Source organism: Cydia pomonella, chromosome 10 (genome assembly GCF_033807575.1).
Source record: "Cydia pomonella isolate Wapato2018A chromosome 10, ilCydPomo1, whole genome shotgun sequence".
Lineage (NCBI taxonomy): Eukaryota > Metazoa > Arthropoda > Insecta > Lepidoptera > Tortricidae > Cydia > Cydia pomonella.
In genome coordinates this window covers 537,008-556,720 of record NC_084712.1, presented here as the reverse complement: position 1 = coordinate 556,720, position 19,713 = coordinate 537,008, and positions in this window count along the sequence as shown.

Genomic DNA, 19,713 nt, shown 5'->3' with positions numbered 1-19,713 from the left:
CGCGGTGTGGCAAACGTCAGACCAGAAGCAATATCCGGCTCTGCAGCGCCACACTGGCTTGCGCGGTGCCTTGCGCGGCCTCCTCTCCTTCGACGCCTGTGTGAATCCTTTCTCGGCGCGGAGTGGCTTCTCATCACGAGAAACACGCGCAGGCACCCTTGAAGGTGCTTTTCTCAGTTTAGCAGCAGCAGCGTAATCGTGATGAGAAGTCGCTGATACACCAACTAAAGCAGTTGAGTATTGCAGACCGCGCGAATTGTAATGCTGGTATCCCGGAATCGCGAGTACGAATCTCGCCCGAAATATACTTTTCAGGTTTACCTTTATATCAAACATTGTGGCACGCTATACACGAATCAGATTTTTTATACATAACACACACAACAACAACAAGAACAACACCAACAACAACACAACACAACAGATAACAATAACAACAATAACAGATTTTTTAAACATAATAATATAATTTATGTTATACCACAGAATAAGACTAAGTAATAGTACTAGCGTACAGAAAATAAACTTCCTACAAAACCGAAGTTTGACATGACACAAGCCAAGTATGCCCGAAAAGATTAGTTTCGCCCCCTGGCTATACCAAAGTGTTATTAATAGTAGAAGAGGTAAAACATTTAAGAAAATTTCGTGCTTCAAATTTGAGAGCTGAAGTAGATGTCGCTATATGGACTGGCTCAAAAAAGTCGCGGGCTCTAATCTCGATAGCAATACTTTTTTAAATCTGGCTTTATGTTGAAAAAAAAAAGTTTGCGTTTGTATAAGTTTCATTAAAATATTTGTGTAAGGAATTTTATTTGTACCCGTAATAAAAATTAGCATTTTAATTTTGCCACACTATTGCTAGTCCGACAGCTCTTTGTAAAAATAAAATATCATTATCTCTCTTATCTCCTCAGGGGCCAATTTTATAAACTGTAAAGACTAATGTTTTTAGTCTAAAAGCAATCATCGTATGGGTTTCCATGACAACACACTAATAATATTAGTCTAATACCGTAAAATCATTGGGCCCCAGATCTCCTCAGGGCCCGATTTTTTAAACTGTAAATAGACTAATGTTTTTAGTCTAAAAGCAACCATCGTACGGGTTTCCATGACAACACACTAACAATATTAGTCTAATACCGTACAAGAATTGGGCTCCAGATATACTCCCGTTAGATTGTGTTCTTGTGATCACCGTTCAAGTCAATTTTGAGCACTATCAAATGTTCTGTGATACATGTGTTTTTTTGTTTATGTATAAAAACTATATAATTTGTCATTGGGTCTCTTGATGGCGATAATAAACGTACTTAAATGAGGTTTGTGGTTTCATTTACATGTTTTTTAAAAGCCTATAAAGTGTCCCACTGCCGGGTAAAGGCCTAACCCCGAGACATCCAATCTTTCCGATTGGCTGCAGTATATCTGTTACCGTAAAATTGTAGATACTCGTCAGTTTATAATCTCGCTAGTTACATTATAAACTGAAGGTAGTTAGATTACAAACTAACCCAACCTAACCTACGTTCCGTATCCGTCCAGTTGCTGAGAAATGCGTACAGGGGCCCATTTCTCGAACGGTATTAGTCTAATATTATTAGTGTGTAGCCATAGTAAGGTTACTATGGCTACACACTAATAATATTAGACTAATACCGTACAGGTGTACTTGACTGTTCGTGGACTAATAAAATTAGTCTAAAACTGTTTGGGAAAGGGGCCGCAGATCGTCACACCATCTCCTCCTAGGCCCACTACTCCGGTGTTTGTGTTGTGGTACCCACTCTGTGGCTAGTTTAACCCACCTCTGTGGGTGCATAGTGCATACATGTGGTCAGTTCCCTAAGATAAGTATCCACTATTCTATACAATTAGTATGGCTACTTGGTTAATTAAGTTCGGGCACCGACCGTACAGTCACTATCTGATATATCGGAGCGGCCAAGCTGCTTATAAATATCTAAACACGCCTCTATTATCAAGGCACTAGAGTGCGTGTTCAGATATTTTTGAGCACCTCGGCCGCTCCGATATATATGATGGCGACTCCAATTTATATTGAATGACAAAAGACATTGATAAAAACCGGCGGCTATAAGACCGTTGCTTCGTACCAAATTTCAAGATTCTGAGTTCACGGGAAGTACCCTGCAGGTTTTGATTCCCTTGCGAGAGATAAACGGCTGTATCTTATGATTGCGTTGGCTTAGAAGTTTAATTTTTTTACAGCTCCAAGGGTATTTGATAAAAATTCCAACTTGATACCTTTACGCGTTCCTGAGAAAAAGGGTCTTGACAGACAGACAGACGGACGGACGAACAACAAAGTGATCCTATAAGGGTTCCGTTTTTTTCCTTTCGAGGTACGGAACCCTATAAAGGACAAAAGAAAGAATGGTGGAAACGGATCGATTTATTAATGACAAAAGGTAGTTTTCTGACTGAGTTATTATTTGTATGTCTTTATCTAGCAAGAAACATTGGTGTTCTATACATTTGGGAGGCGTGCGCGGGGCTGAAGTCAACACTGGGTATTCGCAAGGCTCACAACGTAACTAGTAATATGCAATTGCAAGGTAAATCGGCGGTCGATTACAGTTTTGTGCCCAGTCATACCTATTTGTAAATGTGAACATAATAAATTGATTTGTTTCACTAAAATAGATGAAAATTCACTAACTAGATTTACCCGTACTATCAGAAATGTAATAACGTTACAGTTTCCGTTAGCTACACTAAATTGGACCTTATTGTGTAGAGTGGAGGTTGGTTTTGGATCGTCGAGCGAGCGAGGACCGGACACGTCGGCTGCATCCGTCTGAAATGGCCGTGCTCCCATGAGTCCGCAGTTAATATAGTTCTACCAGTATTGTACAGTCAAATAATTTAATATTAGTACTGAACAATATAATAGGGTGTTTATTTTGTCACCTGCAATAATTTACGGGGTGAATATAGAAGTCTTACTGAGCAACTTTTACTATGGCACCTACCCTGAAATTGCGAACAATAACATTTGTAAAATCAAAATAAGGGGTAGACTGTGCCAGCTAACGGCTAATATCGATATAAATAAATAAATAAATATTATGATCTATGAGACAGTCGTACACATTACCTAGTCCCAAAGTATGCTCAGTAAGGCTTGTGTTGTAGGTAAAACTCTTCGTATAACTAGTTAAATCACTATAATGTTCACCTACTGCAAAAATCTAGCATTAAAACAAATTATGGCTTAAAACTGAAATTTCAAAGTCGCCCCTGCATTTCAAAGCCACTTCGTTTAACGGTACTATACGAAGATATATATGTAGATACTTAGATGCGTAGAAAACATCTATAACTCCTGAGTTACCCTCTCTTGTCCCACTGCTGGGCAAAGGCCTCCCCCCAATCTCTCCACTGATCTCTGTTCAGTGCTGTGTCTGGCCACTCCTTCAAGTGGGAGTCCAGTTCATCCCGCCATCGCCGGTGAGGTCTGCCAGATACCCATTTCGAGTTTTCGGGCTCCCACTCTGTAGTGACTGCCCCACAACTCATTCGGTATTCGGCAGACGTGACCAGCCAATACCATTTTAGCTTGGCCGCTTTCCGACAATTAGTGTATAGGTGCGCAGCGTGGTGTTCCGGACTCGATCCACCAATTTGACACCTAATATGCTTCGCTTCATGGCTCGTTAGCAAGCCCCGAGTTTGGACTTCTGAGCTTTAGTCAAATACGAAGTCTGTGCACCGTAGGTTAGAACTGGGAGTATGCACATGTCCATGAGCTTTGAGAGATATCGGAAGATTACGATTATTTTCAATCCGTCTTTCGACATTTTTTTCCTGACGTGTCTGGAAGGATACTAATTGGCCCAAATAAATGTACTCATGGACATATGCAATGTATTCTCCATTTATCTCCATCTGTAATAAACACACAAATATATTTCCTTACCGGGATTCGAACCAGGGATCTCCTTCTTTGTAGGCAGGGTCACCAGCACCACCTATTAGGCACGGTAAATATCATGCACATTGATGCACATAAGGTAACTAACAATATTTTTCTCATAGAGAGCAGAAAATAGAAACTTCCCCTAAAGGGCATGTAATTTATACATTAAAATAAAAATAAATATATAAAAATGATAAAAATATAAGACCTTCAAATGTATATTTTTTATAGTTCCAAAATGCAAGACGCACCTGATCGACTTCACTGTATTGTATTAATTAAACCTTGTCATTCAAGTCATAGCACAGCCTACTCTAGTTAAAATGCTGTTACTAACATCAAACTGTGCACATTTCCAGAGTAGAAGGAAGTCCATTGGTCTGACGTGTAGACTTACAGCTCAGTTCCACCAGGACCAGAGTTATATCAGCACGTTTAGACTGTCGTATACAATGGCAATTGTATACGGAAGATAATTTCTGCCAAACGTCTACCTCTAGCAGACGGCAATTTTGTATCAAATGTTTGTGTTGTTTAAAACACGTTATTAGCTCGATTAATTTTGAAAAAATATGACAGTGATTGGCACCCAAATTCCCCAAATTTTGCAGCTCCTGACTTATTACTGTGGGGCTATCTAAAATGACGTGTCTATGCTAACAAGCTGATGAAATTTAAACTGTTAAAACCGACCATCTGACACAAATTTACTTAGATAACGCCGAAAATATGCTGAACATTGCGATGAAAAGGGTTTACATTTGCCTGCTGTTAGATCTTGATATATGTCAGATATTATGTTCCGCATGTATTTGCCAACCCTGAATAATATATATTTAAAACAATACTTAATAATCTTTGAACTTAATATAGTTAAAATTTAAACACTAACAGCTAAGCTTCGTCATTACATACAGAAAACATATCCACCTTATGTTTCTTAAAAATAAAACATGTATAAAATTTACACGCCATCTGCAATATGCATCGTAAATATATATTAATTCTTTTTGATACACTGTAGTCTACTATCAAAAAAAATTACCTATCATGTGCCGCCGCGCTCCCATACAAAAGACTAAACGGGGGACGGGCGGGCGGGGGACTTCGCGCGTTTATGTCTCTTGTTCTAAATGTTTGTCTACTACTGTACTTACCTATTTTCATTAATTATTAAAGTTTTATAGTAAAAAAGTATTAGTTTAGATGACTCGTAGAAAAATTATTGCATACAATAGTGATATAATATAGCTTTTCAATCTCTTACCTTAGTTAGGCAACTCAGCAAGCTTCATTGCCTAAATACGATACTCGACTGAATAGCTTTGTATTGTATCACAATTGTATACAATACTATTCTTATTTAATGCACGTTTTGAAAAGATGTGTTCCGCCGAGTTTCTTGCCGATCCATATTGGGATACCCTCCTCCAATTGAGGAGCCACCCTCGCGCCAATACATGTACGGATAAGTACGAGCGAAATGCGTAGCTAAATAACATGCTTCAAATATGTCAGTATGTTAGAATTGGCCTGAATAATATGGAGCAAAATATTAAAATAACAAATGACAACGCCATCGCCAATCTAGAATGTCTAAATACCTATATAAAAATGTCCCAAAGTATACAGTTTCATACAAAAAGAAACGTTAAATCACATTTTTGGAATAAAGAAGCTTTTATAATGAACGCAAATTCTACACACTATTGTGTTGTTGATGTAAATCGAAAATGGCGTATGTTGTTATGAATCTAGTATGAAGATATGACGTTTTGGTTTAGAACGGCTGTGTGTAGCCACAGATTAAAGTCCGTAGATTGGGCATTATAACATATATTTTTTATACGTATAGTCGCGATTATAACATTAAGCACGATTATGGTAATGAAATACTCCAGTCCTACAACACAGTGGCAACCCTAATTGACTTGTAACAAAAATTACATTTTAAAATATTTCCCGCCGCTCTATCCGCTCTAGAAATCCTGGAAATTTTAAAACAATGAAGCAATAGAGCATATAAATAGAGCAAGTAGAAGTTTTGAATATAAAAGGTTTAGTCGCTCTATTTTCTCTTCTTCTTACATTCTCAATTTCTTTTATGATATTTTTTAACAACGAAAACTACTCGTAATACCAGACGGACACATTTTACTTGATTGATGTATATGTCAATTTAGCATGTAAAATTAGAGTGAAACCTTAATTGTATGGCGGAAGCTAACTCTTAAATGCCCAATTTAGTGCGTATGTCACCTGGCAGGATGATGAAACAATCCAATTTTCTTTATTATTGGGGTGTTGCGGACCTTTGAGTGCCACGTCGACCAAGCAGTGATATATTGTGACGGCCCTTTGAAGTTCATTACGAATGCCCGTGGAATCCAGGAAGTTCCAGATTCTTTGGGCCGTAATTTTCTGTACGTCATAGAGTTGCAATACATGCCGCCCTAAGTAGTTACTTCTTTTTGACATTAGTGATCCACAGGAACAGGGAATGTGCATTGCAGTCTCCTCGGACTCCTAGCAGAATCTGCATGTCGTATCTTGTTTCTTTCAAATTTGAAACATGTGTTTGTTGAACTTACAGCGTCCAGTTAATATTCTAGTCACCGCGCAGGTTTTGTGTCTTTTGAGCTCTAAAAGCTCCTTAGCAGTTTTGCTGTTGAACCCTTTGTTTAGAGCTTTTGAGTGTTCTTGTCCTTTGACGAACTTCCACCAATCGATTGCTCTAGTTTTTTCTAAGTTGCTGAGAACAGAATATGCATCCCGTTTTGTGATTCCACAGAACGGTTCTGGGCCAACCAGGGGTGTGTCTGCGCCCTTTCTAGCAAGTTCGTCCGCTTCTTCGTTTCCGTTAATGTCGGAGTGCTCTGGTACCCAATACCCATCTAAGTACGACTTTGTTGGAGTTAGCCAGTGCATTTATGTTTATTTTACAGTTCTGGACTAGTTTTGAGTTTGACTCAAGGGATTCTAGTGCCAGAAGAGCAGCCTGGCTATCTGAGATTTGTGGAGACCGGTCTGTTTAAGCTTACACGGGGTACAGGTTATGTTAAAGTATGTAACTTTACTTTTTGAGTGACATTAACGTGAGACACTTCATTCGGTTCTTGTCTGTTTTAATTTTTTTGTCTTTTAATTATTTATATAAGAATTCAAGCCTTGGCGACCCTCTACATCTCTAAGGATAATTTAATATATTTTTTATATTTTATCTCTGACACTTAGAGACTTATACATCTCTAAAGAATTTTAGTATTTTATGGTTTTATTTTTTTATCATAGTTTTTTTGTGTAATTTGACATTTAGAGACAGTATACATCTCTAATAAAGTATTTATTATTTCATAGATTCGATATCTGTAATTGTTTTTTTTTTTAATTTATTGTTTGTAAAAATGGACATGTAAAAGTGCCCCTGTGGCCTATTTGCTGAATAAATGTTTGATATTGATATTTGATATTTGAGTTGATGTAGATATGTCAGTGTCTTCGATTTCTATCCAAGTTAATCTCCGTACATTTGTTGATGGCGAAGACTTCTGCCTGAAAGATTGAGACCTGTCTGCCAGCTGCCTGCTGAACAATCCAGTTGGACCTGGGGCCAATGTTTTGAACGATAGTAGATTAATATCATTAGTCCACGAACTGTCAAATCGTATGGGTTGCGTTGATAACACACTAATAATAGTAGACTAATATCTATCGAGAAATGGGCCCCTGAACACGACTGAAAGTATTTTATGCTCCATCTACAGGGGTAATCTGCAGGGATGACGAAGCAGTTTGCGGTAGAATAGGCGCGTTCACGGGTCGCGGGGCCCGAATGACTTTTTATACTGTATAGACATTTCCTGGTACTTGGTTGAAATATAACATGTATTAAAATGTTTCTTAGTGAAGCATTAAGAGTCCGCAGTAAGCTCGGCCGAATTTCACCTTCCCCTATAAACTGAGTTTCGTTCTCATTTTAAAGCTAAGTTGATTGTAATGAAACTTTGCACATTTTTTTTATACCACGACGGTGGCAAGCAAGCATACGGTAAGTCTGATGGTAAGCAGTCACCGTAGCCTATGGACGCCTGCAACTCCAGAGGTGTTACATGCGCGTTGCCGACCCTTTAAAAATCTGTACACTCCTTTTTTGAAGAACCTCATACTGTAGACCCTCGGGAAAACCTCGGCAGGGAGCTCATTCCACAACCGGAGCGTGCGCGGGAGGAAGTTCCTCTTAAACCGCACAGTGCGATGACATGAGGTATATCTATGCCTGTAATTAGTTTATATAGCTCCACCTTATAAACAAACGAAATAAAGCAAAAATAAGTTTTATATAAAAAACTTAAATTCGCTTATTTTTTACAAGCTTTTATTTACTTTCACCTGACCGTTGTCTGTTTGTAATCAAATCTTGCAAGTTAAATTTGATCCACTTCCCGGTTTCCGATTGAGCTTAAGATGTGCATACATATGTAAGTCGGGTGACAATGCAATATTATGGTACCATCGAGCTGATCTGATGATGGAGACAAGAGGTGGACATAGAATCTCTGTGATAAAACAACGCAACCTAATTGTGTTTGGGGTTTTTAGAATTTTGAGCAGCGGTGTGGGGAGCATGCGTCATAAACAGTACACATACGACGCGTCACTGCGATTCCGTATCGTGACCGTTTTTTAAGCTGCGGTCTGGTCGCACCTTAAAGCTACACCGGCTCTAACCCTACACCTCTGACCCGAGACGATTTAAATCCCGCCTCAATTGGAGGAGGGTATCCCAATATGGACCGGCAAGAACGGCGGGACACATATTTTCAAAACATTACATCTTATAATTAACATGCATTAAATAAGAAAAAACAATTTAGATTACTATATAGAAATCATGCAATTACATACAGTGGCTTCATGCTAAAGGGGCGTATAAGCAAGAACCTTACTTTTCAGGAGAGACAAAAAACTGAATAACTTTTGTTACAATGTACCAATTGTTCTACAATTTTGCATAGAGTATTTAAATTACTGTCTGTTTCATGTGTCATGCCTAGTTTCGTTCTACGTATTCTAAAAAGCAGTAATTATGTAGTTACGCCTCTTTACCACGACAGTAATTTCCGACATACAGGTTGAAATTTTTTGAAAAATACTTGAGATTTATGGTCGTATAATTCATTTTTTTTTTCTATTCGATAATTTAATCATGAAAGGTGGAAATACTGTTAATAATGCGAAATACTTTAATTTTACAGTAATTTAGTCATCATTGTGTAGTTTCTTCTATTTTTTCTGATTTTTATACGCCCGTCTGGGCTGACGAATCTATCGTGTAAGTATCCTTTATTTGTGGCCGTATAATAGGGCGCCAAATTATACTTTGACTAAATATTCATAAATTCATCTAGATTTTACCATTAAAATGATTCCTGATGGTTTTGATAGTGTCACAACTGTCCACGATTAAGCAATGTCGACTCGAGCTGGTTACCGATTGGGTAAGTAACTATTTTGAATTGCCACTTTGAGCATTTCAGTGTTTCAATAGCCTCCGTGGTCTAATGGTTAGAGCGGTTGTCTCTCGATTTGGAGGTTCCGGGTTCGAATCCCGGTGGGGACACTGTCAAGCAAAAGTCGCTTTGTGACTTTGTGAGACTATTCCCGGTTTGGCTAGGACATTGCAGGCTGAATCACCTGATTGTCCGAAAAGTAAGATGATTCTGTGCTTCGGAAGGCACGGTGTAAAGTCGTTGGTCCCGACTGCTATCTATCCGGTGGTGCTCGTCATGAGAGCCATGTCAGAGGCCTTTGGCGACTCAATAACTCTAACACCAGGGTTTTTAAGGTACATCAATCTTACAACCCACACGATAAGAAGAAGTGTTTCAAAAGACAATCACGCCGCTTATTCTGATTTTTGCCTATAATAGCAGTCGTTTAGCACTTCGCTGGGAGCTAGAGTTAAGACGTGTGGGCTTACTTAAGAAAACTGACTTAACTGAATTCCAATAAGATCATTTTTACTATTTGTGATAGTAGGTAAATGGTAGTCGCTCAAAAGTCAAGTAGTACAAAACGATTTAATAGAAAATAATAAAATTGAAATTGGTAGTAAAGGATGCATGGAAATTGCTAAGACAACACAATGACAGCTTTACTAAAAAAGCAGTCAAGAAACAATCAAACGATTAAATTTAGAGTGCATTAACTAAAACAAAAGGTTAAAGTTAAAACGTATCAAAACTTGTATTCAGACAATAAACATTACTCCTTCTTTAATGGTACCACTGGTAACAAAATTATAACTATCTTAAACAATAAAATATTAATCAAAACTTCTAAACAAATAAATACGACATCATTTATCGTCATTCCATAAAAAGAAACAATATTAAATCTTCTGTACTAATAAACCTAAAAGTAGTTTAGCTAACAACTTAACTCATTTACGTCTCCATCAAATTATAACAGAGGAATGTTACACTTAAGAATTACTACCACCCCGACGGAGGACGAGTGGCTACAGACATATGAGGTAATCAGCCCGCAGCGCACGCAGTGGACCTTAAACAGCTTTGACTCCTTCAAATCTCCAGGAACGGATGGGATCTTCCCTGCGCTTCTTAAATGGGGCGGGAAGCATCTCACTCTGAAGCTGACCATCGTTCTGCGCGCCTGTCTGGCTCACCGGTACGTGCCGAAGCAATGGAGGGAGGTCAAGGTTATCTTCATACGGAAACCAGGTAAAAACGACTACTCGGACCCCAAATCCTTCAGGCCCATCAGCCTGACCTCTTTCATGTTGAAAACATTAGAGAGGTTGTGTGACAGGTACCTTAGAGAGAGGGTGCAAATTCATGTGCCATCCATGACCATCCAAACCAATATGCCTACAGCCCTGGCAAATCTACAGAATCGGCACTTCACGCAGTAGTAAGTAAAATTGAGGTGGCGGTCAAAAACAGATCCATGTGCTTAGGAACCTTCATGGATATAGAAAGGGCTTTCGACAGGACCAGGTTCAGTAGCATTACAGCAGCACTGGTAAGACATGGCGCGAATGCAGTTATGACAGAATGGATAAACAACATGTTGAGCCAACGAACCATCAAACTTGGGACGGGCGAAACACAGCAGGCATTAATGGCAAAAGGATGCCCCCAAGGAGGAGTCCTATCGCCACTACTATGGAACCTTGTGGTGAATGACCTGATCACCACACTAAACAATAATCACTATTACACAATCGGCTATGCTGATAGTGATACTGACGAGCGGCAATCATGCAGGTACGGTATGCGATGTTACCCGCTCTGCACTAGCCGTCGTGGAACGCTGGTGTTTTAACAACGAACTCTCAGACAATCCCAACAAAACTGAGCTGGTTATGTTCACCAACAAACACTTCCGCCTGTTCGACACTGAACTCCAACTATCTGCGGAAGTAAAGTATTTAGGGGTAATACTTGACAGCAAATTAAATTAGAGCAATCACCTAAACGGCAAAATTGACAAAGCCACAGTCGTAATCTGGCAATGTCGTAGGATAGTGGGTAGAACCTGGGGGCTAACCCCAAAGATAACTCTATGGCTTTACCAGGCAGCCATGCGACCAATAATAAGCTACAGTGCGATAGTTTGGTGGCCACGCACCACACTATCCGTAGTTGAAGCTGAACTACAACGAATCCAGAGGTTGGCCTGTATGGCGACCACGGGTTGCATGAGGACAATACCAACCGCGGCCCTGGAAGCCTTGCTGAGCCTGCCGCCGCTGCACCTCTTTATACAACAGGGAGCGCTAGCTACGGCGGTACGTCTCAAAAAATCTAATCTCTGGAGACCACCTAGGGTACCACACACCGAGATCCTCTACGAGGCGATAGGTAAGGAACCGCTAATAGAAGCGGTGACTGACAGGATACCCAGACAATTCGTCTTCGACAAGAAATTAAGATACAGTTACACGAAGAACCTCGTGAAGGACTCAACCCATGAGAGCTGAGAATCTTCACGGATGGATCAAAGACAAGGTCAGGCACTGGCGCTGGAGTATTCTCAGAGGACCTAAACATACATATCTCAACACCACTAGGACTTGACTAGGTGCCCACAACACAGTCTTCCAGGCAGAATTGGCATCATAATGGCAGCACACGCAATCACCTCAAGGAAAGTATTGGACTACTCCATCCGCATATTCTCTGATAGTTGGTCAGTACTACAAGCTCTGCAAAGTTATACTTTGACCTCAGGGCTAATCTACAAATGCCATAAAGCTCTGTCAGAGGTAAGCACCACCACCGGCTTAACTCTGCAGTGGATCAAGGGACACAGCAACTCGCGAGGGAACGATGCGGCCGACATATTGGCGAGAGGATGTTCGGAACTGAGGGTGGCAGGACCGGAGCCAATTATACCTCTGCCTTATGCCTGGCTCCGGAACATGCTGCGACACAACACCAAGGTAAAACACCAACCGTACTGGTCTAACCTAGGCACGTGCAGGCAGGCGAAGGAAGCCCTCCCGACAATCGACCCCGGTTTGTCGAGGAGGCTGAGACAGCTGAAGAGGCCACAGGTCCGGCTTTTGACTGGGGCCATAACCGGCCACGCCCCACTAAACAAACACCTACTAACACTACGTGTTACAGATAGCCCCCTCTGCAGAGAGTACTTGGAGGCAGAGGAGACAGCCGCCCACGTCATTCTTGAATGCCCAGGGCAGAGCCATCAGCATCAGAGCGCTCCACTTTATTGTTATTATTCGCACGAGATGCACACCATACTGTAACGCACTAGACACTGACTGAGAGACAGGAGGCCCTAGTGCGCTTACCCGCTTGACAGAAAGGGATAGCAATATGCGGCAATCAAGGACGCTGTCTCCGCGCCCCTTTGGCCCGGTATTATTTGAAGGCCAACGTAATTTTTGTACGGTCGTATGTTCATACGCCTCTTTGCCGCGACGCACTTTGAGGATAGTTGGTAAAAGTTTATGGTCGTATGTATATACGCCTATATAGCGTGACACTATTTGGTGGTTCGCACTGTCACATGAGAGAAGTATGTACGTACGCCTTTATACTCCGATGAATATCGGGGACTGAATGAAAATATCACTTATACGCCTTCAGTACGGCTTTTTGGAACGACATAAAATTATGACTGTCTGTTATACGCCAAATGATTTTTTAATTATTTACTTAACTAATTGTTATGATAAAATTATGAAAAAAATTGTGCTTACGTATTGTTACAAGACGAATACGATGCCGTTAAAAACCAAAAATGGCATTTTTGCGTATACGCCCCTTTGGCCTGAAGCCCTCGACATACGACGCGTCACTGCGATTCCGTATCGTGACCGTTTTTTAAGCTGCGGTCTGGTCGCACCTTAAAGCTACACCGGCTCTAACCCTACACCTCTGACCCGAGACGATTTAAATCCCGCCTCAATTGGAGGAGGGTATCCCAATATGGACCGGCAAGAACGGCGGGACACATATTTTCAAAACATTACATCTTATAATTAACATGCATTAAATAAGAAAAAACAATTTAGATTACTATATAGAAATCATGCAATTACATACAGTAGCTACTTTTCTTTATAGAAATATGATAAATATAGATCGAGTCATTCACGAAGACGCGTGCCTTGACTCGTATTAACATGTTATTAAAGGTTATATTTGACAAATCTGAACGTCATCGTGGATGACACTAACAAAAAAAAAATACCCAATACCTGCCCACTATAAATGTATCCGATTATGGTGTTATTTTTAGTGTTCCGTACAAAACTTTGTTGACGGAACACTTATGGAATCACTTTGGTTTTGCAAATTGGCTATATGCGATTTTTCAAATATCAAATAAAGTCATCTGTCAGATATATATAGCACGCTCCCTTTCTTTCACAAGAAGAAAAAGAGAGTGTCATATTTATACCTAGATATTTTTGTAGCACGAACGTTGACGTTAAGTGTTTGACAAAATAAAAACATCGACAGTCCTGTTATCAATAAGTGCCACTTCAACGTGATAGAGGTAATACAAAGAAAAACTATAAATTTATTTATATTTTACATACTTTAGAAAACAAATTGAAACCCTTTTGTAACTTTCTTTCTTCGTGTCACTGAATTAATTATCCCATAAGTCACTCCATGATAAACACACACCCAAATTGTCTTTCAAATTGACGCAGAATGATACAACATGTAGTATATTAAACCCATTTTTGATCCCATAGCAAATCTGTGTCTGTGTCTCTGTATATGGCTACAGTGTAGGTGTATCTTAGTTTTTTATTATTAACAGTATCGCACTGATGTAGTATTAATGACCCTCTTTTTCTTTTACTTAAATATGTATACTTCGTTGAAGTAGTAAGTATATATGTATGTATGTATGTATGTATATACTTTATTGTACATAGAAATAAAAACACGAAAAACACAGTTACAGAGTAAATTAAATACAACAAAGGCGAACTTATCCCTGTATGGGATCTCTACTCTCTCTCTCTCTGGGGTATATACTTATCGATAACAAGATTGTTGATTAAAAATATCAAGTGGTAAGCACTAAGCAAATTCTGTTCCTGTTAGAAAAATATCTAGGTATAGTCATATTTATCTAACAGATAACTTTATCCGATGATAGAAAAATCAGACCTAAATAAGTTCTAAATCAAATTACAAATCGTAAATAATTCCAAGTCTTAAGCCGTCTATAGCTGAGAAACAAAGAGCATTTGCGTTGAAACTATTCGAAACAAAAGCGTATAACACAAAGGAGTTTTCATAATGGACCGTTATTTTACTGTCTCGAGTGTTCTGTTGGCTGTATTTGTTGAATTACCTCTATTATTGCGTGGATATATTATTTCATTTAATTCTAATGTGAAATTAAGGCAATATTATAGTAAACGATCGCTTCTCCATAGAAATGTCCCGATTTTCCTCCCTGGGTTGACATTATAGAAAATATTTTTACACGGTTTGATGTAGTTACACTGGCCATCTCTGCTGCATCATCTGGCTTGTTTATTTGTTTTTTTTTCGGTTATTTAATTATTATTAGAGCTTCGAGCTTTAAAAAAATTGTTGAAATTGTATTCGCTCCTAACTCTTATAATAGTTAAAAATCGAAACAATGGTTGATATATATTAAATTATGTAAATAGGTATTTGTGCGACAACAGAGGAAAGTTAGTTTTTTTTGCGAGTGTTGATTTTGAGTCCCTCGCTACGCTCAAGATTCTAAGGTAGAATCTTGAGCGTAGCGAGGGAGTCAAAAACACGAGATGTAAAATAACTTTGCTCTCAATGACACAAACAATTTTTCACCTCAGTGAGAACATATTAAACATTTAAAAAATTCAACATCAAGTAAAGATTTTATTCCTCTATTCATGGCCTTCACTAAATTAAAAAGCTACTTTGTCTCACTCACTGGAGTGAGAAAAGTCGTACTTTCGTCACTCCCTGGAGTGACGAAAGTAGGCTTGTTCGAGCTGTTGAGGTGAAAAATATTTTTTTCACCACACCATCTGTTAAAGGGCCTCTTGATTGATCAAAAACTAATGAGAAAGTTGCATTTTATCCACAAATCCACAAGTAATCAGATGCAAATTTTGAATTGTGTCCTTGCGTTAGCTGGTAGAATTTACTTTTAAATGATGATTTTGAATGATAAGTTTTTTATTACTTCATTTGGATTTGATTAGGTTTGATTTTTTTTGGTATTTCGTAGTTAGTATTTTCCTCGCGTTGGTGTGGTGAAATATTTTTCATCATTTCAATATCCAAGAAGGAAAATAGGAACTACATTTGTATTGACAGGCGTAATAATTCTAGTCTTAAGCCGTCTATTGCTGAGATTCAAATACTATTTGGACTTATTAAAACAAAAGCTTAGTTTAGACGGTCCATTATGAAAACACAAAGGAGTTTTCATAATGGACCGTCTGAGTTGTGTTGGCCGTACTTGGCCGTACTGGCCATTATTTCATTAGTTTTTAGGGTTCCGTACCTCGAAAGGAAAAAACGGAACCCATATAGGATCACTTTGTTCTACGTCCGTCCGTCTGTCTGTCTGTCAAGCCCCTTTTTCTCAGGCACGCGTGGGAGGTATCAAGCTTGTATTTATATAAAATACTCAGGTCTACTGTCACTTAGAGCTGTGAAAAAATCAAACTTCTAAGCCAACGCAATCAAAAGATACAGCCGTATATGCCGCAAATTTTCGACACTCGCAAGGGAATTAAAACCTACAGGGTACTTCCCGTGAACTCAGAATCTTTAAATTTGGTACGCAACGTCTTATACTCGTAAAATTGCGAAAACCGTAAGTTTTTAGTTAAGTACATCATATAATAATAATAAAAAATAATAATTGATATGACTCGATTGTCGTAATGGGTGAACTTTTAGTTATATACCTACAGGTTTGTACGGAACCCTCAGTGCGCGAGTCCGACTCGCTCTTGGCCGTTTTTTACTACATCTATTAACATATGTATATTTGTTTTATTTTATTTATTAGGAGAACAACCATAGTTAAATGTTCATAAGGTTCTATTAAAACTGACTTACACATAAAACATGTATTTTCATCCACGACAGTCCTCACCGAGATACACATTATTTCATTAGTTCGTGAACGGAACGCAACAATATAGTCTATCTCTATACGAAATTTAAAATCGGACCAAGCTGTTTGTGTACAGTCAGGATCAATATCGCATGAAACAATGCGCTAAAAGTATCTAATCTACCACCCTCGATTACTTTGACAATAACTCGATGTTCCAGGCGGGAACAAGGGTTTCTAGAAATTCGAAAAATTTAGAAAAGCTAACCACAAATGAAATAGAAAATACTGTTTAATAGAGTTTTAAGTACAAAGATATGAAAGTTTGATAGAGATTAAATAGCAAGTGTGGGAGCTGAAGGCCCCATATGTGTCGTGAGGATGCGGAACTGTGATTGACTATTTATACATATCAACAACAATTCATTTAATCATTTTAACAAACACAAATGGGTGGAAAAACAATTAAAAACTTTAAAAAAAAATCAAGTGATATTTAGGTGTTATAATGGGTGCGGTTAGATACAATGCAAATATATGTGCTCTGTGTAGTGGATATAAGGTTGAAATTAGTTTAAACATAAATTTAAGTAGTATACGTAGCGGAGCGGCGTGAAAACTAAACAGTTATGGATCGTGTCTTATAACCAAGACGCTTGCCTTGACTCGTATTGTCATGTCAATAAAGTTTAGATTTAACAACTCTGCGCGTCATCGTGGATGACACGAACTATAGCGTTCAAACCTTACCTACTGCAAAAGTTTAATTGGTCTATATACATAGATAAATATCTCTTTTTGTTAAGCTATCACAGTATGAGAGATATTTTAGACGTATAGTTTGATAGCCTAATTTGACGCTGACTTTAGGTACTTTACAATGACACTGCCACAATTTGTCACGTCGAAAGTCGGTGCAGACTTTGCTTGGTCCGTATCGAGCATTCATCAACTTAATTAGAAAAGAAGGGACATTGGAAATAAGTATTAAAAATACTCTATTCATGAATATTAAAAAAATGTTCTGCTTTTTTTCTGAAGTCTGTGGGAAAATTAACATGAATAATTTGTGGGCTCATTAACTCTTTTTTCGAACGTGTGTCTGTACAGAAGAATATAAAACTACATTTTATTTATTCCAATCCCTCCCAAGCCCCCAAGCTTCCAAGCCCTCTTGCGCATGAGAGGAGGCCTGTGCCTAGCAGAGGGACGTATATAGGCTGAATTATTACTATTATTATTATTATTTATTCCACATGTTCAAAAACGAAAAACGACACAGAAGTTCAACACAAGCACCTTGCAGTTCTAAGGCACCCTAATAAAAATATAAGAAAAAAATATAACTCATAGCAGAACAAACATTTTTACGGACTGTTAGAAAAACTAAGAAGTATTGAATAATGTATGTACAAAATACACGCCGTAACGCGAAAAGCCGTGACAGCCAAACAAACAGGATGAATAGTTCGAAATTGGAACTTATTGCCCTAGAATACGATAAACAATTGAATGAGAATCGAATGGTCCTTACGATCATTATACTTGGTATAAGCATGTCACATAATGAACTAGGAGCTGGCTTCAGAAAATTCAAACTTAAAAAATAAGGTAGGCCTCGAAGGGCTTTTTGACAAGCCAATACAACATTTAAAGTGACATCATATAGTGACATGAAATTATATATATATATATATATTTCATGATTTGAACCTTGAGTTTTTGACTTTCGCTCGATAGAAAAAAAATAGGATTATAGGCCTAAACCTTAAATAAATAACTGCTACAATATACGTAACATAGACGTACCTATGTTTTTATTGAATTCCTTTAACTTCGGGGTATGACTATGAACGTTAAAGCAAACTAAATGACGTAGTTAATTTTCGAAAATTTGTATTTTTTTTTCATGAATAATTAATAACAAATAATTAATAACATTTCGAACATCGATCGGTTTAGGTAGTACTTGCGTTAAGCAGCTAATGTATAAACACGTTAATACGAGTGTATACACTCATAACTGTCAAAATGTACTTCTGAAGGTACAGTAGATTTAGAAACTGCAGTTTTCGATAAGTCGCAGCGTTTTTCTAGATCTCAATACGGCTGCCAAAATTAATTAGCTGTCTCGGGGCTTTTCTCCAGGGACTCTATCGATTTGAATCCTGAGTTTTTGACTTTCGCTCGATAGAAAAAAAACGACTATAGGCCTAAAATGCTCTTTAGAAATTTGTAACAAAGGGTAATAAATATGAAAATTGCTTCTAAAAATCGTTAATATTATGTTTGAGGGAACTTAGAAATACTACAAAAAATTAAAAACATGATTAAATATGATATCCACGATAAATGCAAAAACATGATATCCGCACTCCTACGCACGCACTTTCATCTCACTTACGATTACGTTCAGAGAAAAATAAGAACTTACTGGGCCTTAATGTGACATTATCTATGAAAAGGGACCTTATTGTCGATGGCGCTGCGCGGCGTTGTTTATAATATGGGAGCATCGTTGATAATGGCGTAAGCGCCACTGACGGTAAGGTCCCTTTCATAGATGTCACAAATATTATCTAGGTACTCATATTCGATGAATACAAGAAATGAGTTTAGAGCTAGAACAATCTTATATGATGGGTGAACTCTCTTTTATGACTGGCGAATGTGTGCCATGAATACAAGTGGATCTAGCTCTAGATTTCTTGTAGCGATTTTAGAGTAAGTTGCATTTGCCCCGTAGTTGCAATTACCCTGTTGAATTGGGTTTTTATCAAGGGGCTGTATGGGGTTGTGCATGTGACGCCTTTGGGGTTGCATGCGTCTTTAGGCTACAGTGACTGCTTACCATCAGGAAGGCCGAATCCGTTTGCCACCGACGTGGTGTAAAAAATCCGGTGCTAGCTCTTCGGCTACTAAGAGCGTGACATTCACGGGTTCGCGCAAGTATTAGTAATTTACCAGATACGCAACTCCTGAATAAAGTATAACGTATACGTTACATTAGAGGGCTTGAAAGAAAACGAAATTACGACCGCAAGGATAAAGGTTAGGACACAACCTCTTGTCGAAATCACGAAGGCTTTTCTCGAATCGAAAAAACAAGACTGTTCTATAAAAACTCCCATTAGACTTAAATGCATTATACATGGAGTCAGACC